Source organism: Narcine bancroftii, chromosome 2, assembly GCF_036971445.1.
Source record: "Narcine bancroftii isolate sNarBan1 chromosome 2, sNarBan1.hap1, whole genome shotgun sequence".
Lineage (NCBI taxonomy): Eukaryota > Metazoa > Chordata > Chondrichthyes > Torpediniformes > Narcinidae > Narcine > Narcine bancroftii.
This window is the reverse complement of record NC_091470.1, coordinates 57887853-57915369: the sequence shown is the minus strand read 5'-3', so window position 1 is coordinate 57915369 and position 27517 is coordinate 57887853. Positions and strand designations below refer to the sequence as shown.

Here is a 27517-nt window from a genome sequence, read left to right as displayed (position 1 = left end):
AATTCACTTTGAATGTTTCATATGCTTCAGTTCATCACAACATGTGACAAAGGAAAGAAAATGGTAGTTATTGCTGTCACATTTGTGGCCCGAAATGTGAAGTTAATAAAACATTAAACACAAGTTTTATCAGGTAAACTTCCCAGTGGCTTTTTATTTTCCCGTTTCCTTTGTTCTCCTGCTTGTGTTCTTATCTCTCTCTCATACCACGTGACTTCCGGTAGATCTCATACATATTCATTATCATGACATCCCTCCTTTAATCAGAAATAAACTTTACCTTCACTTACCAATATCCCTCGGAAACATACAAGCATCGTAACTAATGGTAATACTATAACTCAACTACATAAAATTTACTTCCTACTGCACTCATACATGCACTTTATGATATAAGATTAAATACTGTCCCAAAGTTCTTATTAAAACTATGGCACAAAGTCTTCGTATCGTTTGGGCACTTTCCGGTTTCGTTTCGGCCTGCCTGCGATATTGTCGTCGCTTCTCGGTTGTTCACTCTCGGCGTCGGAAATACTGCTCACCACGGCTTCGGGTGTTTCTGGCGCTCTAGTCACTTCATCAGGAGTGCTGGTAACTGCCTCTGGAACATCATCAGGTCTCCCAGTTTCAGCATCTCGTATTGGCCTTTCAACCTCTTCGCTCGATGTATCTCTGGACTGGTACCTTTTTACACCTGATACATTTCTCTTATACAGGACTCCAGTCGGAGACTTGACTGTCACCATACTGCCACTTCTGGATACGACAGTATAGGGTTGATGGTAATAAGGTGTGTCTAACTTACCACCAGTTTCATGCCTCACTAGAACATTATCTCCTGGCATGATGTCTGAGTACTTGGGTCCACGTTTCGAATCTGTGTACAGCTTTGCTGCATCTTTCTTTTCAGCATCGTGGTCCCTCATCTCCTGGTCGTCTCGGATTTCCTTTATTTCTGGCATTTTTGTGTGGATTTTTCTTCCAAAAAATGTTTCTGCAGGACTTCTTCCAGTGGTTGCATGAGGCGTTGCTCGATAGACAGCCACATAAGATAGCAATGCTTCTCGCCAATTTTGTCCTTCTGCGTGTGCAATCCTCAATCGTTTTTCAATGGACTGATTTTGTCTCTCTACTTTTCCATTGGCTTGCGGCCATTTCGGAGTTACTTTATGATGGTGGATACCTGTGGTCCTCATGTATTCCGCAAATGTCTCTGAAATGAATTGTGGACCATTGTCAGAGTATAATGTAACAGGTAATCCATATCTTGCGAATATCTCTGCTAACGCTTGTATTGTTTTTCCAGTGGTTGTGGACTTCAACACCACGTACTCATAGTATCTGCTGTAGTAATCTATCACTACCATAATTGATTCACCTGTCGGTAAAGGTCCAAGAAAATCAACAGCTACGTCAATCCATGGTCCTGTCGGAAGTTGCGTACTCCGGATCGGTTCTGGCGGATTACTCCTACTTGTGATTTGATATCCGTGACAAGTTTTAACAAATCTCTCTGCGTCTTTATCACAACCTGGCCACCATACCTTGGTCCTGAGGTTTTGCTTGGTACCAACAATGCCTAGGTGTCCTTCATGCGCTAAGGATACGATCTTCGGTCTCAATCTTTGCGGTATCACCAATCTGCAACCTCTTAATACACACTGTCCGATGCAACAAAGTTCGTCTCTAATGGGAATGTAAGCCTTGTGAGTACACTTGTCCCATTGTCCACTCTGTATGCATTCTCTTACTTCCATGAGTTCTGTTCTCACGTTCGGATTCTCTCTCGACTTCCTTCGTAGTCACAGCTTTCGGTGTCGCCTGAATAGCTACGAAGCGTACAAAGCTCTCTGTTTCTGTTCCCAATTCTGACTTGGATTGTGGACCACCAACCTTCACCAATCTGGACAGCGGATCTGCAATGTTTGCTTTCCCTGCAATGTGGATTACTTTATATTTGTAGGGTTGTAGTCTGAGTACCCATCTCTCTATTCTGGCACATGGTTTGGATCTAGGTGCATAGATCACCTCTAATGGCTTATGATCTGTGATGAGTTCAAATTCAATGCCGTATAAATATGCATGGAACCTCTCACAGGCCCATATAAGTCCGAGTGCTTCTTTCTCTATCTGAGAGTATCTTCTTTCCACATCTGATAACGATCTGCTGGCATAGGCAATGATTCTTGGTCCTCCATCATGCATCTGGACCAACACGGCTCCTAAACCAACCGGGCTGGCATCCGCTATGACTTTGGTTGATGCCGCCGGATCGAAATATCCAAGAGTTTTTGCATCTGTCAGGCTTTGCTTCAGCGCTGTGAACGCTTTCTTCTGCTCAGATCCAAAATGAAATGGTACACCTTTCCTGGTTAGTTTCCTTAGTGGTTCTGCCACTGTAGCAAAATTAGGAATGAACTTTGCACAAAAATTGACCAATCCTAGGAAACTCCTCACCTCTGTTGCGTTCTGAGGTGCACGTGCCTCTGCAATAGCTTTCACCTTGGCCTCTGTAGGGTTTAGTCCTTTCCGTGTAAGTCTGTGTCCCATGAAGTCCATTTCTGACACACCGAACTGGCACTTGTTTCCATTCACGGTAAGGCCTGCCTCCTGTAGTCTAGATAGTACACGCCTCAACCGTTTGTCATGCTCTTCCTTCGTTGGTGCATGGACTATGATGTCGTCAGAAATGTTGGCAACTCCAGGAATGCCTTGAATCACTCGATGGATTTCATACTGGTAGATCTCCGAAGCTGCATTAATTCCAAATGATAGTCTCTTGTAACGATACAATCCACAGTGAGTCACAAATGTAGTTACATCTCGGGAACCTGGATCCAGCTCTAATTGATAATAGCCCCATTTCAGATCAATTTTTGAGAATATCTTACTGAAGTCGTTCTTGAAGTATTTCCTCCACTGTTGGTATAGGGTGTCGTTCTCTAATTATAGCTTCATTGGCCATTCTCATGTCAACACATTGTCCTATGTCACCCTTTGGTTTGGGCACAATCACTACGGGACTGACCCATTGTGTCGAATGTTCCACCGGTTCAATAATGTCTTGTTCGACCATTTCTTTAATTTTGGCTTCGACTTTCCCACGAAGTCCAAACGGAGTTCGGCGCATTGGTTGTGCCTTTGTTTTGACCGTTTCATCTACCGCTAGCTTCAATTGTCGACCTTTCAGCTTTCCTACTCCTTGGAAGACTGCGGGGAATTCTTGCTTCATATCCTCGTATGACTGAATTGACACAAGCTCCAATATGAAGTATTGCCAGGTCTTGTGCTGTGCTTCTACTCAGCAATGGTTCTCCCCTCTCTTCTATGACCATAAACTCTGCTTCGGTGTACTTATCTCCAGCTTCAACAGTTGCAGTAAAACATCCAATGGTCTGCAATGGCTTGGTTGCTGTGTATGGATACAGTTTCTTGGAACACTTCTTTGAGGTACAGATGATCTTTTTCCTTTTCAATTTCTCCCATAAATGTCGATCAATCACATTACTGTCACTGCCTGAGTCTACAATGACCTGAACTGTCACTCCACCAATGATCACTGGGACCTTCTCATGATGTACTTCATTCAACGTAAATTGGTAACAACTCTGTTCCTCCTGGGTATCATCATCGTCACCGTCTATCTGGCGAATGGTATCTTTCTTTCCAGGATACTTTCCTTTCCCCCAGGCTTTGCCTTTGGAAGTTGTACTCTTCCTCTTCTGGTCTGCATTGGACTTGCTTTTGCACTTCTTTGCAAAGTGGTCCTTGCCTCCACACTTTCTGCAAACTTTGCCTTTGGCCGGGCAATATGGTCCTTTCCAAAGTGACCTCGGTTTCCACATCGATAACACTCCACGTCATGTGTCGGCGTATATCATGGCTGATTATGGCGATGTGAGAGCCTCTTAATTTGCTGGCTTGAGTTGTCTTTCAGGGTCATGGTATGAAATTGCCCTTCAACAGCCTCTAATGCAGCAGCAATGGTTAAAGCATCGGTGAGTTCCAATTCATTCCCTCTTTCCAGTAGACGTCTTCTGAGTTTATCTGATCTACAGTGCTGTACGACTTGATCCAATAATTGATTGTCCAAATCAGCTGGCATGTAATTGCATCCAACAGCTAGCTGGCGTAGTCTCGTCACGTACTGAGCAATTGTCTGGCCATCTTCTTGTCTCGTTCTCCGAAACAAATGGCGTTGAAATGTAGCATTCAGTGTCACTACATAGTGTGCATTTAATGCATCTACCGCTTTCCCATACTTATCCTTTCTTCCAGTATTCAAAAGTGTTTTAAATGTTTCCCGAACTGAGGGTCCTGCAGTGAAAAGAAGTAACGCCCTTCTCTGCGCTTTTTGTTCAACTGTACCGGTATCTAGAAACAGGCCACGACTGTCGGCGTAGGATTCAAATTCTTCCAGCCACGCCTTCCACTTCACACTTACAGTGCTTGCATCACCAGTCGGGTCAAAATGAGCAATTCCACTATGTGTTAGAAAGTCACCGTCTGCACCAGCCATGAGGAAATATTCCAGCCCCAAAAGTACTGAGACAAAGAGAAAATTCTTATCACCTTGAAGTTGTCTGTAATCCTCTGTAATCTTTTCTAGTCTTTAATTTTCTTCAAGCTTCTTTCATCCTCGTCGCCAATGTCACATTTGTGGCCCGAAATGTGAAGTTAATAAAACATTAAACACAAGTTTTATCAGGTAAACTTCCCAGTGGCTTTTTATTTTCCCGTTTCCTTTGTTCTCCTGCTTGTGTTCTTATCTCTCTCTCATACCACGTGACTTCCGGTACATCTCATACATATTCATTATCATGATAATTGCTTGAATTACTTTCATGGTGTTTGTACTAAGATTAAAAATATGAATAATAGTTGCAAATATGTTTTTATTTCCTATTACTGAAATGGCTTTAAGACCATAATTCTGTTTACTGTAATCACATTACTACTGTATTATTTTTGTTCCTCCCTTGAAATTCATTTCTTTTACCAGTTATGGCAAGTAATATCTAACCACCAGTTGCTGGAGAACTGAAAGAGCACTGTATTACAGCAAAGTTGTGGGACCTATAAGCATCCCAGCTGCAGTGCTGAATCTTTATGCTCCAGAACTGTCAGTACTTATGCTATTGCAGGACAACACTGACATCTTCCAACAATGTGGAAAATTGCCTGTTCTCAATAAAAGTACAAAAACACAACAAAATGCTGGAGGAACTCAGCTGGTCTTTCACTGTCCATAGGAAACAAAGGTATATTGCTGATCTTTCAGGCCTGAGCCCTTCTTCAAGGAATAAGCAGAATGAGCCAAAACAGGAAATCTCAGAATACAGACAATGCCGGTTAAAAAAGTTAATTGGATATGATGAGGGGCGAGGTGAGAGTTGGTTATGTCAGCAAAAGGAAACATGGGGGAAGGCAACAGGAAGATGTGGGGGTTGGTTTAATGAAAGTCAGAGAAGTTGATATTAATGCCATCTAGTTGGAGGGTGCCCAGTCAGAAGATGTGGTGTTCCAATTTTCAAGTGATTTCAGTCTGGATGTGCATGAGACCATGGACAGACATGTCAGAAAGGGAATGGGATGGAGAATTAAAATAGGTGGCAGATAGAGCTGAGGTGCTCAACGAAGAGATTTCCCAGTCTGTGCCCAGTCTCTCCGATGTAGAGGATCACTGGATGCAGAAGAGGATCCCTGCAGATTCACAACTGAAATGTTGCTTCATTTGGAAGGACTGCTTGGGGTCCTGAATGGTAGGGAGGTAAATGGTAGGGGTGTGAGCACAAATGGAGCATCTTCTGTGGTCACAGAAGTAGGTTGCAAGGGGGCAGTTGGTGGGGAGGGAGGAGTAGACAAGGGAGTTACAGAGGGAACAGCCCAGGCCGAGGGGAATTTGTGTCTTGAGGTAGATTCATATGGTAGGTGGCGGAAATAGCAGAGGAGGATGTCCTGAATGCGGAGGCTGGTGGGTGGTAGGTGTTCTCAGTCTGGCAATGCATGCCCACCCGCAAATTGAAGGAACAACACCCCATCTTCTGACTGGGTATTTTCCAACTGGATGGCATTAATATCTGCATCTCTGGCTTTTGTTAATTTTCTTCCCCCACATTACTTCCCCCCAAGCCCTTTTCCTGAGTTTAGCACAGACGTTAATTCTCACCTCTCCCCTTATCATATCCAATGAACACCTTTTGTTGGTCTGGACTCCTCCCCCAGCCGGCACTGTCTGTGTTCTGAAATGTCCTTTTATTTTGCTCATTCAGCTTATTCCTTGAAGAAGGGCTTAAGCCCGAAACATTGTCTCCTTTGGACGCTGAAAGACTGGCTGAGTTCCTCCAACATTTTGGTGTGCTTTTACTACAATCACAGCTTCTGCAGACTTTTCTGTTTCACTCAATTTAAAATAAAGTACAAATCCAATATGGCTCATGATGGTCCAATCTATTCACACTCAATCTTTATCAAAGTGAAAGGAACTCTGTGATAGTACTATCAAGTGACCCCCCCCCCCCCCCCCCCCACGTTCTAACCAGTTTCATTCTCTCTGTGAAACTTCGTGACTTTGACGCCATGTAAACGAATGAATGGAATACTTGGCACAATGACATATTCCGAATGTATTACTCGATAATTCGAGAATAAACGATACTTTGGGGAAAATAATAAAGGCTCTCGTGCTTCTCTCAATAGCTCCGAGTCCTCTGACCTTCCTTAATCTTCTTTAATAGAAAAGAAGTAGTGATTTGTTCATCTTCTCTGTCCAGTCCTGTATTCTTTTCCGGCCGCTGCTGTTGGTAAAATGTTACGCTAGGGGGCGCTGCAGACGAGCAGCGGGTTGGGGCGGAGCCGCGCGCCTCGGCGGAAGGCGGGGTATCTGGGTGCAGGTCGTTGCATCCGGTAAGGGAAGGCAGCAGTGGCGCAGGTAATGTAAGTCAGTTCCCGGCCTGTGAGTCAGGCAGCGGCATAAGTTTCGGGAGATTGATGTAGGCCTTGCTGAGGGGAAGGTAGGCGGCGGGCCGAGCCTGTTAGGACCCCATCTTTCCCCCCCAGTCCTCTGGAAGGCCCCCCCCCGCCTAGTTTATCGCTGTAGCCGTGAAAGGGTGGGGGCTATGTCAGCTCGCCGCGATATTCGAGGGCATGAGCGAATATGGTCGATCGCGGCGAATGGAGTGTTTCAGGGGCTTCACTCAACCTCCGAAGACCATGGGGCGGGAGGGTTTCTTCCAATCCAACAGGGAGGCTGGTGGTTTTGTGTCTAACAGCAAATGGGTTGGTAGTTGCGAGCTGGGGAATGAGGGTTTCAGGGTTGGTCTAGTAGCAGCTGATGAATAGCTGCCTCTTTTAAAAAAAATATTCTTCACACACACCCTTCCCCCCCCCCCCCATCCATATGTTTTAAATTGTAAATAACACTTGCTCCTTAAAGATGAGAGGATCATTTGTACGTCTCCAATTATAGTATAATTTGTGTAAGTGAAGTGGGGAGGTGGCAGAGAATGAGGCTTGTGCTTATTTGAAGTCATCCAGACCATCACTTTTTGGTATGGTGAGAAGCAGAGGTGCCTTCACAGATTTCGCTCGAGACAAAAATTGAGAACAAAGAACATTTATTTTACAACAGTGCAAAGTTGGGTGCTTCCCCTTACCCTGGGAATACACACACATGTACTGGGGCTTACCCAACTTTTTATACATTCTATTTCAGTACAGAGGTACCTCCCCCCCTTAACATTCTTCTGCCTCCTGGATTGGTTTGGCATTAGGTAATTCTGCCTACGTGCAGTTTGTGTGCCTTTCTTTGTGTATACTTCTTTACCAGGAAGTGTCATGTCTTTGTTCTTAATCATAAATCTCAACCCCTAGGACTTGCTAAATCTATCTACTTGCTATAAGACCCCTATTCTATTATACTTGCTTAACCCTTCCTCATATTCTTACTCCACCCTTATTCAACCCATCATAATTCATTCCTATTTAGCACTTGCTTGACTTCCCTTATTCTATTATCCCTTCACCCCATCCTAATTCAATCCTATTTAGCAATTGATTAACTTCCCATATTCCATTATCTCTCACAGTATCAAGTAATTGTAATTGGTATCAAGTATTTGTATCAGGAAAGGAAATAAATGAAAAGTATGACCACAGCTATATTTTCAATGTACTGGGGTTTAGGTTAATTGGGTCTAAATTGGGTGGCATGGACTCGTGGGCCGAAATGGCCTGTTACCGTGCTGTATGTCTACATTTAAATAAAATTTTAAATATGCAGCAGACCCATATTGTGCCCTCTGATGTAAGACTCACCATTCTGTAATTCCCAGGATTCTCCTTATTACCTTTGTTAAAAGGGACCAAATTAGCCATTGTCCAATCCTCCAGCACCTCCCTGTGGCTAAGAAGCATTCAAAGATCATAGTCAATGCCCCAGCTATCTCTTCCCTCATTTCCCACAGCAACCTGAGGTATATTGTGTCTGGCCCTGAGGACTTGTCGATCATAATGTTTTTAAGAAGATCTAACACTTCTGCTTCCCTAATCTCAATATCATCCAGCACACAAGCCTGCTCTATTCTGACCATCCTAATCAAGACCCTTCTGCCTCCAGGCACAAGGAAGTGTCATGTCTTTGTTCTTAATCATAAATCTCAACCCCCAGGACCTCCTCTGCCTCCAGGCACAAGCTGCTTTCTTTATCCTTATGTGGCCCTATCTTCATCCTTCTGTCCTTCATATATGCATAGAATGCTTTGGGGTTCTCCTTAATCCTACTTGCCATGGCCGCCTCATGCCTCCTTCAAGCTCACCTTTTTAAATTTCTGTTGCATGAATTATCCCTTTGAACTGTCTTGAATTTGCTGCAGTTTGTGGACTTTTGCATAGCATAGACATTTTAATATTTATATGTATACTTAAATATTAAAGATTGCTTGCTTCATAATTTTCAAAGTTAAATTTATATGAAGGATCTCATTTTCGTTCTAATGTTATTCAACTCCACCACCACCCCCCCCCCCCTCCCCCCCTTGCTCTGGAAGCCTGGAATAACAAGTTGAAGGGGTGAACCAAAGAATCCTTTGACCACATCCAAGCAAATATCAGGTTCCACATGAATGCTGTCAACATTCACCTCTACCTTTCCACCATATTGCAAAGTTTATCATAGTGGATTTATTCTCTTACCTCCTCTTCAATGTTGTTCTTGTGAGCAGAGTAATTCCTCCTCTTGGCAGCAGGTAAATCCATCCTTGATTTAAAAGCTGGTGCCAGTACCACTGGACTATTTCAAACTTTTAATTTTTTTTAATTTAGTCTGCGCCACGAGCCTAGTGTTGCCCAAATATCCCAATTAACCTAACACCCTAGTATGTTTTGAAGTGTTGGAGGAAACCCATGATGAGAATGTGCAAACTCCCTATATGCAGCGCCAGATTTGAACCCCGGTCGCTGGTGCTGTAATTGCGCTGCTATGCTAACCATGGCGCCCACTATCCTAATGCCTGAAAAGAATTTCTTATCAAAAAGTGAATACTATGTCCATTCTATCACCAGAGCAATGTACTTTTTGCTCTACATCATTTGGATCTGTTTAGTAAAGCTCATTTACTGCAGAAGTCCTGATTGCATTTTACTTGCTAATTCAATGGTCTCTTGTCTGTTTTTTCATCTTCCGCTTTGTATAAACATAAATCAGTTAAGGCTCAACAACTGATGTTCTAATTGATCCAGGTATTGCACTGCATTAATTTGAAAATCACTCTTGTTTCAATATTTCCTTGAGCCCCTTCTTTAGCCCCTTTACCACTGGCATCCCAGCTAATTGGCCGTGCAGTGTCCTGGGATCGGAAGCCATTTGTGTTGTTTTCACTGGGTAACCTTTAACCGGGACACTGACTGTTTTTAACACTGAACACAAATCCCCGGGGATGGGAGAGTCTACCTTCAAATGGAATGGATAGAAGTTGTCTTTATTTCTATTGGTTTAATCAGCACGCTGGTGTCAGCTGATGCCGGGGATATGAGTAGGGGTAGAGGCAATCAATCACTGGCGTGATTTGATTTCATTTCACACCGGTATGCTGGTTGTTTTCCTTTTCCATTGGACCCTTAACTGGTTAATTCCCTGTTAATTCCTGGTACAAGGTGCCACCATAATTTTAAGTCCACCATCTCTTTAATCTTTCTGAAGTCAAATCTGTTCTCTTGAACATCTCCAGTTTTAACTGCTCACTACTAGGGTGGCCATTCAAAAAGGAGAACATGGTCACCACACACATTTGCACATATATATCTAGATATCTAGATATAAATATATATCTCTCTCTCTCTACACACACTCACAAGTGTATATGCACACACGTATATATGCGCGCGCACACATTTTTTGGGGCAGAACTGACCAGGGATGTCGGGCTGCTGGCGGGGAGGTGTCAGTGATAGGCGGCGGTGACCAGCATTTTTTTTTTTTTGGTGAGCATTAAATATTATTTTAATGCTTAGAAAGCCTTTCCTTGTTGTTTGTTGTTTAAACTGCTACTGGGCTGCTTTTACAAAATGACTAGTTCTCCAAAAAAAAGTTTATCTGACATAGGCCTGGTTCCGACCATTTCGGATAATCGGAGTTATACTGTATATATAGTGTGTTTCAAAAAAATTAATTTTTAAAATGATATTGCAAAAACAACAAATGCAAATACACTGTGTGTGTGTGTGTGTGTATTCATAATCTATGACTATGTCCTCCTTTTGGAATGGCCACCCTATCCACTACTGGTGCTTGTACATTTAGCTGCCTAGATCATAGAGTTCGAAGCTCCTTAACTCTATGCTGGTGATTCTTGGATTCCTTCTATACCTTGGTGGTTATTGAAACCACTTCTAACTTGCGTTTGGTTACTTGTTCTGACCTTTTTGTGATCTGATCTTTGATTTTTTTTTTGTAATGCTATTTTTACCAGCCAAAATATTTTCAAAATGTCTTGCAGGAGTCAAAACAAAATCAGTAAATTTACAAAGACATAGAGGGTATGATATGCCCAAATCAAGGATTTGCAAGCTGCACTCCAGTTAATTATGCGTAAAATGCAAGCTGTGAAAACATTTGATGCAGACACATCAAATGTGGCGCCAATCCTGCCTCCGCAAGATGGCGCCGGCTTGACGACAAGTTCGGCTAGTGCTGACCCGTGCTTCCGTGAAGCCGGGTGCGCGGGCGGTCCGGCCGAGAGAGGAGCCCTCAAGCACACGATGTTGCTGGGTGAATCGGGGACGCGCAGTATAGCGTCGGAGAACGCACCTGCGCGATCAGCGGCTCTACTGGGCATGCGCGGTGCTTCGAGGGTATGTGATTTATTGGAACAGGTGTGGGCTGTGGGGGAGCCTGAGCGTCGGCGCCCCGACGAGGTTGGTGTACTGTCCTCAGGTGTTCAGACCCACAGCCGCTCTGGAAGAGGACCGACTGACTGAAGAAGAGGAGGACCTAACTTTACTGCGAAGTACACAGGAGCAAATAGAGGTTGAGTCTAAGGAAGGTAGGCCTCAAAGGAAGGTGATGGAACCCGGAATGGATTCTGTGTGTGCTATTTTGGAAGGGATTGCTTACCAAATGGATAATATATCGAAACAGATGACTCGAGGATTTTTGGAAATGAAAACTAAAATGTGTACTATTTGTGTGAAGAAATGACAAATATGAAGCAAGATATGACTATTTAAAAGTGATGTTAATAGATGTATAAAATCAGTAGATACAGTACAAGATCATTTTTAAAAAATTGAAGCAGCTTTTTTTGAATGTAAAAATCAAGTGGAACGTAATAGGGAAAAAAAATGGAAAAAGTGGAGGATTCTTTTGTGGATTGGGGGATTCAGAAAAAGAATTATTGATGAAAATTGAATCATTGGAAAATCAAAGTCGGAGGAATAATGTAAAAACAGTGGGTCTCCCAGATGATATTGAAGGCTTTGATCTGATAAAATTTTTCAAGAAATGGATTCCTGAGATGTTGGGCAAGGAGTTTTTTCTGGAAGGTTTGGAGTTGGATCAAGCCATAGAGCATTAAGGAAGAAGCCGTTTCCAGGACAATCACCACGGGTGATTTTAATTCGTTGTTTGAAATACCAAGATAAGGAAATGATTTTATGACTGGCGGCGCAGAAGGCACAACAAAGTCAAACTTCAATGATGATTCAAAATAATGGTATTTTTTAATGTGGATTTAAGTCAAAAAATTATAGGCAACGTCGGGAATTTTACTCAACCAAAGAAGTCTTGTGGCAGAAGGGTTATAAATTTGCTTTTTGTTACCCTGCAGTGCCAAAAGTTTTTTTATGGCAATTTTCAATCTCAATTTTTTGAAAATGATCATGAGGCATTAATTTTTGCCAATTCGTTGCCAGACCTGCAAAGGAATGGACGATCTTCATCTTTGTCACCTAAAAGGAGGGCGAATGGGAAGCATGGAAAGAAAGAAGAGCTGACATGAAGTCTTCTTGATATTGAAGACCCGGAATAGTCATTAGGACTGGAATCATTGGGTTGATTGATTATTATATTTGATTGTGTTTCACTGAGTAATGAATATATGTCTGGCTGGGGGGGGTGGGGGGGGGAAGGATGGCACTGAATTCTTTGACAGTCATCTGCTGCTATTTTAGGGGTGATTTAAAAAAAAATTTCATTTGACGTTTTTAGGGGACGGTTTGTGATTTTAAGGATTTATAAGGGGAGCGATATAGTGGGTGAATATATTGTTAGTTTGTAGAAATGTCTAATTTGAAATTTGTGACTTAATGTTTAGGGGTTGAATAATGCAATTAAGTGGAAGCAAGTATTGGCCGATATAAAAGAAATGAAAGTTGATATTGCTTTTTTGCAAGAATAACATTTGACTGAAAAAGAACACTTGAAATTGAAGAGAGAGTGGGTTGGTTCATGTGTTTTCTTCTTTTAATTCTAAGGTGAGAGGCATAGCGATTTTAATTCATAAGAGTTTGTCATTTGAATTATAATCTTAGGAGGCAAATGCTGGGAGTTTTGAGGGTGAACTATTTCAGGAGTTTCTTTGATGTTAAATCAGGCTAATGAAAATATTCTAGTTGGGGGAGATTTTAATTGTGTCCTGGATCCTTTATTGGACAGGTCCCCGAAAAGTATAAGAAAATCAAAGATGGTGATACAAATTGGGGCTTTGGAGATATTTGGAGAAGAGTTAATTCTACGGAGAAAGATATCTCTTTTTATTCATTTTGACAAGATTAGATTTTTTTTGGTATCGGCACATTTACATGGTAGAATATTACAGGCTGAGTATAAAAGTAGGGTTATATCAGATCATTCTTTATTGTTTTTTTCTTGTTCAAGTTCGGAAGTGGTATGTTCATCCTAGAGATGAAGGTTTAATACAATGTTATTGAAAAAACCCAGAGTTTATTACTTTTGTTAAAGAACAGATTACTTTGTTCTTGGCTGAGAATGTTAATTCTGTAGATATTTGTTTTGTACTATGGGATGCTTTGAAAGCTTATTTAAGAGGGCAGATTATTAGTTATAATATGAAAGTTAAGAAACAATATATGGCAGAAAGTTTGGAGTTGGAGAAACGAATTGCTGATTTAGATAAAGATTTTCAGAAAGATGTGACAGAATGTAAATTTGAAATTACATTACAAACCTATCAATTCGTGCGTTTAATTAATCGATCTAAGCAGTGTTATGAATTGGGTGAGGGCACATAAGGTACTTGCGTGGCAATTAAAAACAGAACAGGTATCGCGGACTATTAATGCTGTTAAAAAGAATTCAATAGTTAACTATAAACCTCAGGAAATTAATGACCAGTTTTATTAATTCTATCAAAAATTATATACTTCTGAGGGGAAACAGGATAATGATTTTATTGAATCTTATTTATCTAAATTAACATTACCGGTGTTAGGGGAGGAAGATGTTATGGAATTGGAATCTCCATTTACAGATTTTGAGATTAAGGAGGCTATACAGGAGATGCCAAATGGAAAGTCACCAGGGGATGATGGATTTTCTGTGGAATTTTATAAAATCTTTTACTAAGATTTATCTTCTGTATTTGGGGATGTATTACAACAAATAACTGAAGAACAGGTGTTACCGGAATCTTGTTCAAGTGCTTTAATCACTGTAATTCTGAAAAAAGATGGAGATCTGTTGAAAGTGTCTTCGTATAGACCTATTTCTTTATTCAATGTAGATTATAAAATTATAGCAAAAGTGTTCGCAAATCAGCTTGCTAAGTACCTACCTAAGTTGATACATTTTAACTAAATGGAAAGATCTTCCGTTAACCTTAATTGGTCATGTAAACTGTATTAAGATGAATATTTTTCCCTGAATTCAATATTTATTTCAGTTGATACCATGTTCGCTTTCCAAGGGTTTTTTTCCAGGATTTAAATAAAATGGTGAGGGAATTTTTATGAAAAGGTAAATTACCGCGAGTAGCTTTGTATAAACTCACATGGAAATATGCATTAGGTGGACTTCAGTTACCTCATTTTCAAAATTATTATGAAGCAGCTCAGTTGAAATTTGTTAGTAGGTTGATGGACATGGATCAACCTCCAAGTTGGGCGAGAGTGGAGATGGCTTGTATTTCTGAAGTTGAGGTGCATCAATTTATATTTCAATGGAATATGAGTCTGTTGCAGGAATGGAATATGCCGGTATTAAAACATTTGTTAATGGTTTGCACTAAAAGAAATAAGATTTTAGGATCAAAAGGTAAATTATCAATTTTAACCCCAATATATAATAATCAGCTGTTCAATAATCATTTAAAGAGTTGGGACTTTAAGGGTATGAAGACATTGCAGGACTGTTTTGAGGAAGGACAATTTCTTTCTTTTAACCAGTTGAGGGAACGATTTGATATATCTGAAAATTCTTTGTTTGTGTATTACCAGCATAGAGCTTTGGTAAAAGATATTTATGGTAAAGAGATGATTTTACCTGTATTGACGAAATTTGAATCTTTGATTTCCTCTGTACCAAAGAAGGGTTATATTTCAGTTATGTATCAAGTGCTACAAGATAGTATGGATAAACCGGAATGCGAGAAGTCTAAGCTTAAATGGGAAAATGATTTAACTTATTTTTCCGGAAGATAATTGGGCGGATATGTGTTATGATAGTGTAACTAAATTGATGAATGTATGATATGGAATGGTTAATTATAATTTTTTTATTCAGTTATATTTAACTCCGGGGAAATTGAAAAAATATGGTTTTAGTAATTCAGATTCTTGTTTCAGATGTGGTTTATGTATTGGAACTTTTTTACATGCTGTTTGGTCTTGTGTTAAAGTACAACAATTTTGGGAAGGAATTAGGTTAGTTTTGGAAATTACCATTACATCCATCCATTTTTTCTATTGGGTTATATGGTTTCTTTAAGGGGATTAGGGTTGGATAAGTTTCAAATTGCATTTGTATGTTTAGTGTTGTCTGTAGCATGAAAATGTGTAGCCAGTACATGGAAAGATAATATAGAGATGCGCTGTCATAATGAATTGAAAGCTTGTATTATTATGGAAAAAAATTACATATAATTTGCATGATAATTATTTTTTTTGTTAATAAGTGGCTTCCTTATTTAGATATACTTTGATTTCTTGTAAATACTTTTAGTTTTTCTTTTCATTTATATTTGGCTCTCCTTAAGAGAGCTGGCTGATGGGTGGGAGGGTGGGGTGGTTTTTTTTATATGCTGATGCAAAATTATTCTTATTGGATTGTATGTTGTTTTTAATGATTCTTTAAATAAACAGTTTTTTAAAAAAATGAAGAAAAAATTCTCCAATGTGTTAAAGGAATGACACAACTAAAAGTTACAAGGCTAACGAAAATGTGAGAGGGACCTATATCGGATATGGAGAAATTGCTAATGACGTGGTTTGAGGACCAAACACAAAAGCAAGTCCCTCTCAGCACATAAACAATCACTGCTATGGCATGAAGCTTGTTCCAGATGCTTAAAGAAAAAGCAGGACCAGACTGTTATCGAGTTTAGTGCTAGCTCTAGATGGCTCAGGTACTTCAAACAACGTTTTTCGCTGCATAATATGAAAGTGAGTAGTGAGTCTGCGAATGCTGATGCTAAGGCAGCAGAAGAATTTGTTGAAACCTTAGATAAACTAATTATAAAGGGAGGATATTTTCCCCAGCAAATTTTTAATATGGACGAAACCTCCTTATTCTGGAAGCAAATGCCTGAAAGGGCCTTCATCCATAAGGAAGCCAAGTCAATGCCAAGCTTCAAGGCTTTTAAAGTCAGAGTTGTTAGGAGGCAATGTTGCTGTCTACAAGTTAAAGCCATTTCTTATTTGGAATAGTGAAAACCCCAGGACTTTCAAGAACATTAACAAACACACCTTACTGGTTTATTACAGGAACAATGAAAAGTGCTGGATGACACAAATACTGTTTCAGGATGCCCTTCTCGATTGCTATGCCAGTGAAATGGAGTACTAGTTGGAAGAAGGGATCCTTTTAAGAGTTTTCTAATTGTGGACAATGGTCCAGGACATCCCCCTTTCATTAGTGACCTCCAACATCAAAGTGGTGTTCCTCCCACCAAACACCTCCTCTTTAATCCAGCCAATGGACCAAGGAGTTATTGCAGCATTCAAGGCCTAATACCTGAGGAGGACCTTTGCTCAGGCTGCTGCACTGATGACACTGGCAAGACACTGATGTAGTTCTGGAAGAAGTATAACATTTTCCACCTGTAATGGAAGATTCTAACCGTGTTTCTTACTTTTGCAGCTTTTGCTTCTGCAAGGCTGAGAACCTGCTTGTGTTTTAGAATCAGCAGACATAAGCTAAATTCCACCGAGGGGCCAGAGATGCTGTTATCTGACGAAAGGACATCTGTGTACCAAGAACATTTAATCTTCCTGCTTGTTTTGGTCACAGACTGTCAGAGGCCTAGCCTTGATCCAAAATAAACCATTGTATTCAAAGTGATAAGCTGAAAATTATGTTATTCGATAGAAGCCTCGCATGCTAGCTTGCTCGCTTATCTTTCTTGCTGTGCTGGGAATAGGTACTTGGGTAAGCAGTTTTTGGGTAATATAAGCCATGGTCCCGCTGCTGAAGTTTGAGACTCTCAGCAAGAAGAACTTCTAGAGTCCAGCCAACGTCCCGGTCGGGGGAGGTGGAGAAGCTGCTACCGGTGCCCTGACAACCTACTACAAGTGTGCAGTCGTTGCCTCGCTTCGGCAGTTGGGACCAGTCCGAGCGTTGATAAGTATAGTTGGGAAGGGCTTGCATATTGTAGTTTGAAATCAGCTTTTGAATTTGTAATAAACATTTGTATAAACTGAACTGCTCTCGGTGTGTGTGTCTATTTTTTTTCTTTAGATTGTGACCAATCTAAAATGAACAAAATGAGAGGTATAAGTTTACCCAAGACACCACTGCATAAAGAATCTTGCTTGGGCTTGCGATGATGTGACCAAAGATGAATTGATGGCATATGGAAAAAGTACTGAAGCAGTATGTGCGTGAATGAAGAGTTGCTAGAGCAAGAGTGAATAGCTAAAGAAGAGACAAGGGAAAAGGAAACTGCAGAAGGAGAAGAACTGGAGCAGAAGCGGTTCAGTGTTAAGGGGTGAGCCATATTCTTTGCAGACCTTAACAGCTTGCTGAAGAGATGGACCTAAACACTGAATGCTTTTCACTGATAGAGAGGAATGCTCATGCAGTGTTTGCTGCATATAAAGAAATTAATGAAGAAAAAAGCAAACTAGGCAAACAACACTGGACATATTCTTGGAGAAGCCAACACCTCCCCTAGAAGAGCCTCAGGCATTTCACAGTGACAATTCCTCAATGGAGGTTATTCGACCTGAAACTCGTCCAGTGGAATACTGAAGAAGTTGAGAACAGTGATGTGGACGATCTTGATCCTCTTTGTTAAATTGTGTGTGATACAGGCTAATAAAGTGTTTTCCTAAAATTTTAAAAAGTAAAAAAAACAATTTAATTTAGTGTAAGTTTAGTATCCCCTATAGCTTTGCTAAGTATTTACAGTAATATGGTGTTCGCACAACATCCACATTGCATAATGCCCAATTTTCCAGAACGTATCATGGATGTTAAGTGGTGCATACCTGTATTTCAAATGTAGAATGTGACTTGTTAAAATCAAAGTTAGGAGAATCGATTAAGTGTATCTAAATGAGGCTCTGCAGTGAAATTTAAAAAAAAAAGCAGAACAGCAAATCAAGGGTCTGTTATTTCAGTCAGTTTGTAAGTCTCACAAATTTTGTTAATGTCAGCATGCAGCCTAAAAATCAAACAACTGCTACCTCAGCACAAGTATGCAAAGTGAGTTTGACTAATGAAAGAAAGGTCTGCTTAAAATCTGATGGAAACATCTGACTTCATAAACAGGAGCAAATGCAGCTTTTGTTCTCAATTGTTGGCTGATGCATTCATTCATTTGGTGTAGCCTTGTTTTTCTATATCCATCATTCAGTTGGGTATTAAATTTATTGTTGCCATAATATGATTTTTTTTCTTAATAATTTCCATATCTGATCTCCTAAGAAGTAATGGTTGCAATAAACATCCATCCTTTAAATGCAGGATGGGGATAATACTTCTTGAAATGTCATCTATATTATTTGTGGATACATACAAACACTGCATGTAAATGAATTATTGGTGAAAAGTTATATTGTTGATTGTGAGAAAAGTACTCTGGCGACCTAATGTTACTGATCAGATAGTAATCTGAGCTGGGCAGTGGCAAATGGAATTTAATCCTGATAAATTTGAGGTGATGCATCTTGAGGAAGCTGAATGGGATCTAAAAAGGTGAGGACATATACATGAATAATATGGCACAAGGGTTTACAAGGTTGTTGCCTGGAATGGAATAAAAACATACCAAAATGCTGGAGGAACTCAGCTGGTCTTTTCAGTGTCTATAGGAGACAACGTTACAGTGGTAGGCAACAGTTTGGGCACCTGCAGTCAAAATTTCTGTTACTGTGAATAGCTAAGCAAATCACAGATGACTTGATTTCCAAAAGGCATAAATTTAAAGATGACACATTTCTTTAATATTTTAATCAAAATTACTTTTATTATTTCCATCGTTTATATTTTCAAAATACAAAAAAGAAAAAGGGCCCAAAGCAAAAGTTTGACCATTCATGGTCAGTACTTAATAACATCCCCTTTGGCAAGTATCACAGCTTGTAAATACTTTGTAGTCAGCTAAGAGTCTTTCAATTCTTGAGTTTGTCGATGAGGAGTCTGATGGTAGATGGTGGTGTGAGTCTTGTGGCACCTATACCTCTCCTGATGGCAGCAGCGAGAACAGAGCGTGTACTGGGTAAATTGCAGGATAATTTGCAAAGCCAATGGGAAAGAATCAGGAATGTCACTTGTATTGCTGTACAAGCAGGTTGTGTAGACATTAAACAGGAAAGTCTGCAAATGCTGAAACTCGTTTCCAAAATGCATCAGGCTTGTTTAGATATTCCTGTGCATACTTCTGACACTGAATTTTGTGGTGAGGATGCAGGAAAGGTTTTCTTCTGATAACTCTTCCATGAAGGTCATATTTGTGCAGGTGTTGCTGCACAGTATAACAATGCACCACCACTCCAGAGTCCGCTAAATCTTCCTGAAGGTCTTTTGCAGTCAAATGGGGGTTTTGATTTGCTTTTCTAGCAATCTTATGAGCAGGCCTCAACTTGACCTCCACCATTTCTATTAACTGCCATTTTGTAATTACATTACAAAATGAGGAAATGGCCTCCTGAAAATGCTTTATCTTCTTAAAGCCTTTTCCTGGTTTGGGGGCATCATTTATTTTAATTTTCAGAATACTAGGCAGCTGCTTAGAAGAACCCAAAGCTGCTGATGGTTAGGACAAGGTTTGTGGAGTTAGGGTATTTATAAAGCTTTGAAATTTGCATCACCTGGCCTTTCTTAACGATGACTATGGACAAACTAACAAGTCCTAACAAGCTAATTAAGGTCTGAGACCGTGGTAAAAGTTATCTGAGAGCTCAAATCCCTTGGGATGTCTAAACTTTTGCATGGTGCTCCTTTCCCTTTTTCCACCACTCTAAAATTCTACAAAACAAAAATAATACACTAATCTTACTTAAAATGTTGAAAAGAATGTGTCATCTTTAACTTTATGACATTTGGAGATCTGTTCATCTACTCATTTAATTATTCACAGTAACAGAAATTTTGATCAGAGGTGCCAAACTTTTGTACACCACTGTATAACTTTGGGTCCTTGTATTATTCAAGGAATAAGGAAGCAGGAAATTTCAACATCTCAGAATTCAAACAATGGTGGAGGAAACCAGGCCAACAAAAGGTGTTAATTGGATATGATGAGGAACAAGGAAAAAATTTATCATGTTTGCATGAAACGAGACAGAATGGAGAGACAGTGATAAGAAAAGGCAACGGAGAAGAAGGGAGGGTTCAACAAAAGCCAGAGAAGTCTATATTAATGCCATCCATTTGGAATGTGCTTAGTTGGAAGATGAGATGTTGTTCCTCCAATTTACAGGTAGTCTCAGTCGGACCGGGCATGAGTCAATGGACAGACATGTTGGCAAGGGAATGGGATGGAGAATTGAAATGGGTGGCCACAGGGAGATCCACACTATTGTGGAAGACAGAGCTGAGGTGCTCAACAAAACAATCTCCCAGTCTGCATCCAGTCTTTCTGTTGTAGAGGAGATCACAACAGGAGCACTGCACCTCCGGAGATTCACATGGAGAGGATTGTTTGGGGGCCTGAATGATGGTAAGAGAGGAGATGTGGGTGCAAGTGGAGCATCTCCTGTAGTCACATGGATAGGTTCCAAGGGGATGATTGTTGGGGAGGGAGGTGTGTACAAGGGAGTCATGGAGGGAGCGGTCCCTGTGGAGGGCAGAGAGGCAAGTATGTGTCTAATGTGGTGGAAATAGTGGAGGAGGATGTGTTGGATGCAGAGGCTGGTGGGGTGGTAGGTGAGGATAAGAGGAATCCTGTCCTTGTTGCGTATGGGGGAAGATGTGAGGTTAATAGAGGATGTGCAGCAAGGGCATATCTAGGGTATGGCAGGTGGGCACAGAACCGGGGCACCACTGTCCTTGCCTTACCTGCCCAATATCCGAGTCTCTAGTTCAATAATGAATCTCCATCCCAGGGCGCAGTGCTGCACTGCTGGGGCTCATTTGAGAATCCTGGTGTGCCACTCTGGGCCGGCATCTCATCAGGCCACTTCGGGGCTGCTCCAGCACCTCGCTCATTGCGGGACGAATGGGCAAAATAGTTGTCTTCGTCTTCCTTACCCAATATCCTGCTCTGGATTTTCCTGGCACTGGCAGTGTGGCTTGCTGGGTGCCTCTGGCTCAGGAGCCAGCTGCCCGCTGGATGATTAACTTAAAAGCAAAAGCATCAAGTGGTATGGGCCCTGCATTTTCGAGGGCCCCGCACTAAATGCTTATAAGCTATCAATTCCAAGTTCCAACCGGAGCTCACATTAATGGATTCAAAACATGATTATCTGCCATGCAGGCTGGGAGTAGGAGTACATGTATCACCTTTTACGTTTAATTTTAAAGAGAGCCCAGGCATGATTTGAAATGTAAAGAAGCAACCGTTTCATTGTTCCAACATTGCTCAATAATAATACCTTTGCAGAGGCAAATCGTCAAGCTGGCTTGCTTGGAACAGGGAATCCCAAGCAGAACGAGCTGACTCAACTCTGACATGCAGTCTTTTTGCTTCAGAATGGGATGGAGCCAGAGATAGGGACGCATCTTTCCATCCCCTGAAAAAAACAGATTATCTTAAATATCACCATGAGGTGATTGAATCTGGTCTGAACAATGAACAAATTCTAATGCACTTTTTAAAAATTTGTGACTCTTTTTGCCTGCTTTCTGTTGAAAGAGGCAATCTTTTGTCAAAAGACCAAATGCCATTTTAAAACATGAATAATTATGCAAATAACAATACATCCTATTAAATATTGATAAGCAGCACAATGGTATTTGTTAAAAGGCAGGATAATAAAGACAAGCTAAAATGATTCTTATTTTCAACAATGCTGAGAAAGCGATTTTCCCCCCCCCCCACTCCCCATCCATCCTGAAGACAAAACAGACAATATGGCATGAAGATCCAGCCACAGCATTCTGCAAGGAAGGCAACATTATTGCTAGTGGATTAGAAGAAGTATGATGATAACTGATTTACCAATTATGTTGAAAATCACACAGCGACTGGAAATGCAGTTACACTAGAAGTTCATGGGGGGATGATAATGTTGTGTTCATGAAACAAAATCTTTCAGGTCATGTAGTTGTGAGGAAGGGTTAGCTGAAAATAACACTGATTAAGTGCAAAGCAATGACTCTTGCTTCCCTTTACAAATCCTGATGTTTACCACAAAAGGACCGGCAGCAGATTAATTTGTACAAGGCACTTTTGCACAGTCACTGAGAAGCAGAAAATTTGTGCAAATTTTCTCCTCCATTGGCAGTGCAAAAATGTTGTGAGAATTTATTTGCGAAATTCCATCCCTTTTCCACCAAGACTCCTACACATTTTTACATTGCAGCTTCAATCTAAATTGACCACAAGCACCCCGTAAGAAACTGGGCTAATGAACATCTACCCTTGTTCACCCTCCAACAAACTCTGCAACACAGGAAGGCAATGTAAAAGTGCATCTTGTGTAAATGGCCATTCCAGAGGTAAGTATGCAAATTTTTAACAGAATTTTTCCTTTATTTCTCTGTAAAAAAAATTTTTTTGATTGCATTTTAATGAGTTAATTAAGCAGCAGCCTGTAAAATCAGTCTATTTGCATTAAATAAATCCTGGCCATTATGCAAGTATGGATAATTCTGGATTAAATTACAGCCTCATGAATATGCTAATCTAGTTGTGGGCTAAAAAGGTTGCCATAGCAACCTTTCTCAAGGTAGTCCTATAGCTGCCCTAAAAATTAAGCAATCCCCAAGGGAAAACAATTTATCTGCCTTGGATGTGTTTTCCAAGAATTATGACCAGCAGGGAGCTAGAACCAGGGTAGGAGATGGGATAAGGCAAGGGAGTTCCTTGTCAAGCATGAACGTGATGGGTTGAATGGCACCCCCCCCCCCCCAAACCGTCTGTGTCTCATTCAAGGGGGATCCTCTGTGTCTCCTTTAGGGTAAGCACTCAGCAGGTCAGGATGCAGAAGGAAGGGGTCTCCTTCAGAACAATGAGTAGCCCGACTCGTGAAGAGCTCTGGGTGGAAGAGGAAGAGCAGCAGCTCAGTTGGGAAAGGCAGATACAGGCAGCGAGTGGAAGAGGACGCTGGGTGGGGACAGCTCTGTCGCCGCCAGTACATTGCCACGGGGCTGAACTTCACCGCTATGTGGGCATGGAGAGGAAACTTCAGTGATTAGCCATGATGCCCTCCTATCCTGACAGGTCAGCCCCGGGAGGGAGGGCCAAGTGTCAGCCCTGGGATGGAGGGAGGTGAATGGGATGTGCTGAGCTCCTTGCCCCATCCTGCACACGTGCAGTGTCTGAGTATGAGGGCTCAGTGTCCGAATAGCAGGGACCACTGGTTTTGGTCAAAACTAGGGAGGCATGCAGAGCGCGAGGGGTACACTGGCTAGGTCCAGGCTGCACTGTCCGGATCCAGGGCTGCCATGCGGGCCCCGTGTAAAAGTTTTGGGCAAATCAACCCCTCTGCCCCACTTGATCAAAGGTCCCATTGGCCACTTGGTATTTGTGTTTTAATTTTTCAAAGGACTTAAGGGTCCATTCCGTGTAACAGTCTTTAATATATCATGCCTTCATCATAGCACAAATTTAATATTCTATTGCCTACGCAATAGGGCCTTTATTAATATCCATATGTCTATGGTTAAAATGGAAACTTTGTTGGGCGGCAGCGGCATAGTTGGTGTGTGGCGGTTTTTTCTTGTGCAGTTTTTTTTTAATATTTTTGATTTTTTTCAAAAATATACATGGTAACATTTAAAATATACAATATAAGCAAAAACAAAACAGTCCTTCTCTCCCCTCTCCCACCTCCATACATATAGATCTGTTCACCGTCAGAGCTTTTACATAAATTTTAAATAAATAGAGTACAGTTGGGGAAACTGTATGTATAATAGTTACTTTTATAATCTTTTTCCTTTTATTACTGTATCTGGGCCCCTATGTGGTTAAGGTATGGCTGCCATACCTTTACAAAAATGTAATATTATTTAAATTTTACGTGATTTAAAAAAAAATTCATAGGTATTAAGCTGTTCATTTCCTCAGTCCATCGTGCTACAAGTGGAGGAGAGTTAGACTTCCAAGTGATCGCAATACATTTTTCACTACTGTCGGTGCTATTTTTTTTATAAATGAGATTTAAATTTGGTCAATTTGTTGCTTATTTCTATAAAATTACCTAGTAGATAGTCGCCTATGAAGGCTACTCCTGTTATCCTGGTCAATTTTTCTGTGATTTCTTGCCCATAACCATGTGACATGTAGAAAAGTTCTTGTCTTGGTCCCACATCTGAAACACATTTCTAAAATTTTGGCTTTTGATTTGTGCAACTTTTGTGGGGTAAGATATATTTGGTGTGTATATAAAAAAAAGTATTATACTGAATCAATCCATATCTTACACCAATCTGACCAGCTTCTTTCTGAAATCACCAGATTTCTCCAATCTTTCCCTTGACCTCTGCAAACCTGGTTTTGCACTTCCACTCTGGAGAGCATAGTACATTTTTGTTATAAATTTGGATGTATATCACATCCAGACCATTCATTCAGTTTCACTAATTTCAGGTGGGGACAACGGTCCCCATCTTTTTCTTAAGAACAATCTAAGATGGAGAAAACAGAAGGTCCCATTGGCCACTTGGTATTTGTGTTTTAATTTTTCAAAGGACTTAAGGGTCCATTCCGTGTAACAGTCTTTAATATATCATGCCTTCATCATAGCACAAATTTAATATTCTATTGCCTACGCAATAGGGCCTTTATTAATATCCCTACTTTTCCTATACATTCATTAATTTGCCATGTTCTAATCATATGTATTAAAATTGGATTATTGGTCTTTTTCTTTAGTGATTTGACACTCCATTTATAAATAAAGTCCTTTGCTTCCCCCTTCTCCATTGAGTACATTCCCATTTGAACCCCAAGATTGCGGGGGGTGGGGGGGGGAGGGTACGCTGGAGGGTTCTCTTCAGTAAAGAAGGATGTGAGAAATCTAGCTTGTGCAGCTAGGTAATTTTTTTTGGAATCTGGGAGTCTATAAGTCCTCCCAGCCCATAGTTATAAGTCCTCCCAGCTTTTCCAATGCATTTTTTGGTACCTTTTTATTCTATAGGAACTGTCTAACATGGTTGTTTAGTTGCTTAAAGTTTTTAGGTAGCAGAATAGACAGCAATTGAAAAAGTTATTGTAGTCTTGGCATCACTTTCATTTTTATGCAGTTAACCCTTCCCACCAAAGTAATCAATAAGTCTCTCCACTTCTGTAGGTCTTTCTATATTTCTAAGAAGAGGAACATAATTTAGTTTATACAGATTTTGCAAGTTATTGTCAGTTGCTATCCCAAGATATTTTATTCCATCGGTCTTCCATTTAAATTTGCTTCCTTTTTATTATCTTTCATATTCAAAATTTGTTAATGGCATTATCTCACTTTTATCTATATTTATTTTGTAGCCTGATATTCCTTCATATTTTTCTTGTGTTCCTTGTAATTTTTCCAAAGAATTAACCGGATCTGATAGGTACAATAACACATCATCCGCAAATAGACTGATTTTATGTTCTTCTTGCCAACTTTGAAGCCCTTTATATCCGGATCCCTTCTTATTATCTCCACCAGTGGTTCAGTTGCTAAAATAAAAAGCACTCTGGACAGGAGCATCCCTGTCTGCTCGATCTACTCAAGGGGAACATCACCGACATATGATTATTTGTTATTATTTTAGTTTGTGGTTTATGGTATAAAGTTTTTATCCAATTTATAAATGTTCTGCTTATACCAATTTTTTTCCTGTGTTTTAAATAAAAATGGCTGGGGATCACATGACTCGGAGGACATGGGATTTTAACTCTCACGGGAAAATAAAAAAAAAATATTTAAATGAAGTAAAACAAAGTAAAAACAGGAAGAAATATTGGAAGAAAAACATTTACCTTTTGAGATGTACTCAAATAAGAGGAAAATCATTGTTGGATCGCTTGCTGATATCTCCAGGCAGATTGAAGGGAGGCCTCCATTGCAGAAAGAGCCTGGACCTGGAGTTGTGACGAGGACCTGATGGAGGGTTGAGTTGGAGGGGATACCTATGGATGCATCCCTCCTGAAGACTGGGGAAAAATGATATCCAACAGGAAGGAAGTGTGCCATCATGCATGCGCGAATTGGCGTTTCACTATATGTTTGCTGTAATACATGGATAATGGAATGGAATTTTGCTCAAGAAATAAGAAAAGTGATGAAGTTACATAGTGACAATGATGAAGATACAGAACAAGCAAAGGAAGAGAAACATGAAGAAAATACAGTGGTATTTCAAAAGCAAGAGCAAGCTAAATATGGGATTATACAAAGGGTTACGGGGGAAAATAAATTTAAAGGTAATCCACGTGAGGGGTTTGTAAGGAAAATGCTACAACAGATGAGGGAAATGAAGGAAGAAATATTTGATATCTCAAATTAAACATATGAATATAAAGTTTATTTAATTGATAGCTGATATGGAAAAGATGCAGGATGTGGGTAAAATAAATCATAAGATTAAAAATGCGATAGCAAAGGTTGAAAAGGTACAGGAGAGAGTGGGGAAATTGAAGTTATACTGGGATCTGTTGAAAGGAAGAAATATTTTTAAAAAATTGATAATATGGAAAACTTTAGTAGAAGAAATAATATTGTTGGATTGAAAGGGAACAAGAAGATATGATCTGATTCCTACAAAGATGGATGCCTAAAGTTTTGGGGGTGAATAAATTTGAAAGTCCTACAAGTTTCTCTTTTGTTATCTAGCAATGTTGAAGATTCCATTACCTGATGGCAACAAGAATTTGTTATTAAATATTAATTAGAGGTTAATTAATGTTGAAAGATGTTTATATATGATATTGTATTTTTTTGTGTTTGGATTTCAAGAATAGACAGGAGAAATTTAGAAGTAAGACTTCAATTATTAGAAGATATATATATGTATGCTACTGAGTTTTGATGAGTGCTTTTGGAGTAACGTGTTCTATTTATCTATCAATCTATTTATTTATTTACTTATTTATTGGAAGGGGGATTAAATATGCAAAGCATAAATGACTAATAAAATTGATGTATTTAATTTTTATGTTTGATATTCTTTGAGGGATATATATATATGACATTGTGTTATGAAGAAATGTGTATTATGAGGTGGGGGGGTTTAAAAAGACAATGCAATGTATAAATG

General features: G+C 40.1%; 1 protein-coding gene across 5 annotated transcripts in view; it reads left to right on the top strand.

Moving 5' to 3' along the window:
• The first annotated feature begins 6824 nt into the window (after positions 1-6824).
• Positions 6825-27517, top strand: part of sptssa (serine palmitoyltransferase, small subunit A) — a 31796-nt gene continuing 11103 nt past the window's right edge. The window contains exons 1-2 of one of the 5 annotated variants that reach the window (XM_069916752.1): positions 6909-6931; positions 22639-22774. The gene's annotated coding sequence lies outside the window, so the exon portion shown is untranslated. Of the gene's footprint in view, positions 7014-22638; positions 22775-23027; positions 23112-27517 lie in introns of those variants that run through there. The other 4 variants (XM_069916750.1, XM_069916751.1, XM_069916753.1 and 1 more) reach the window with 4 other exon arrangements.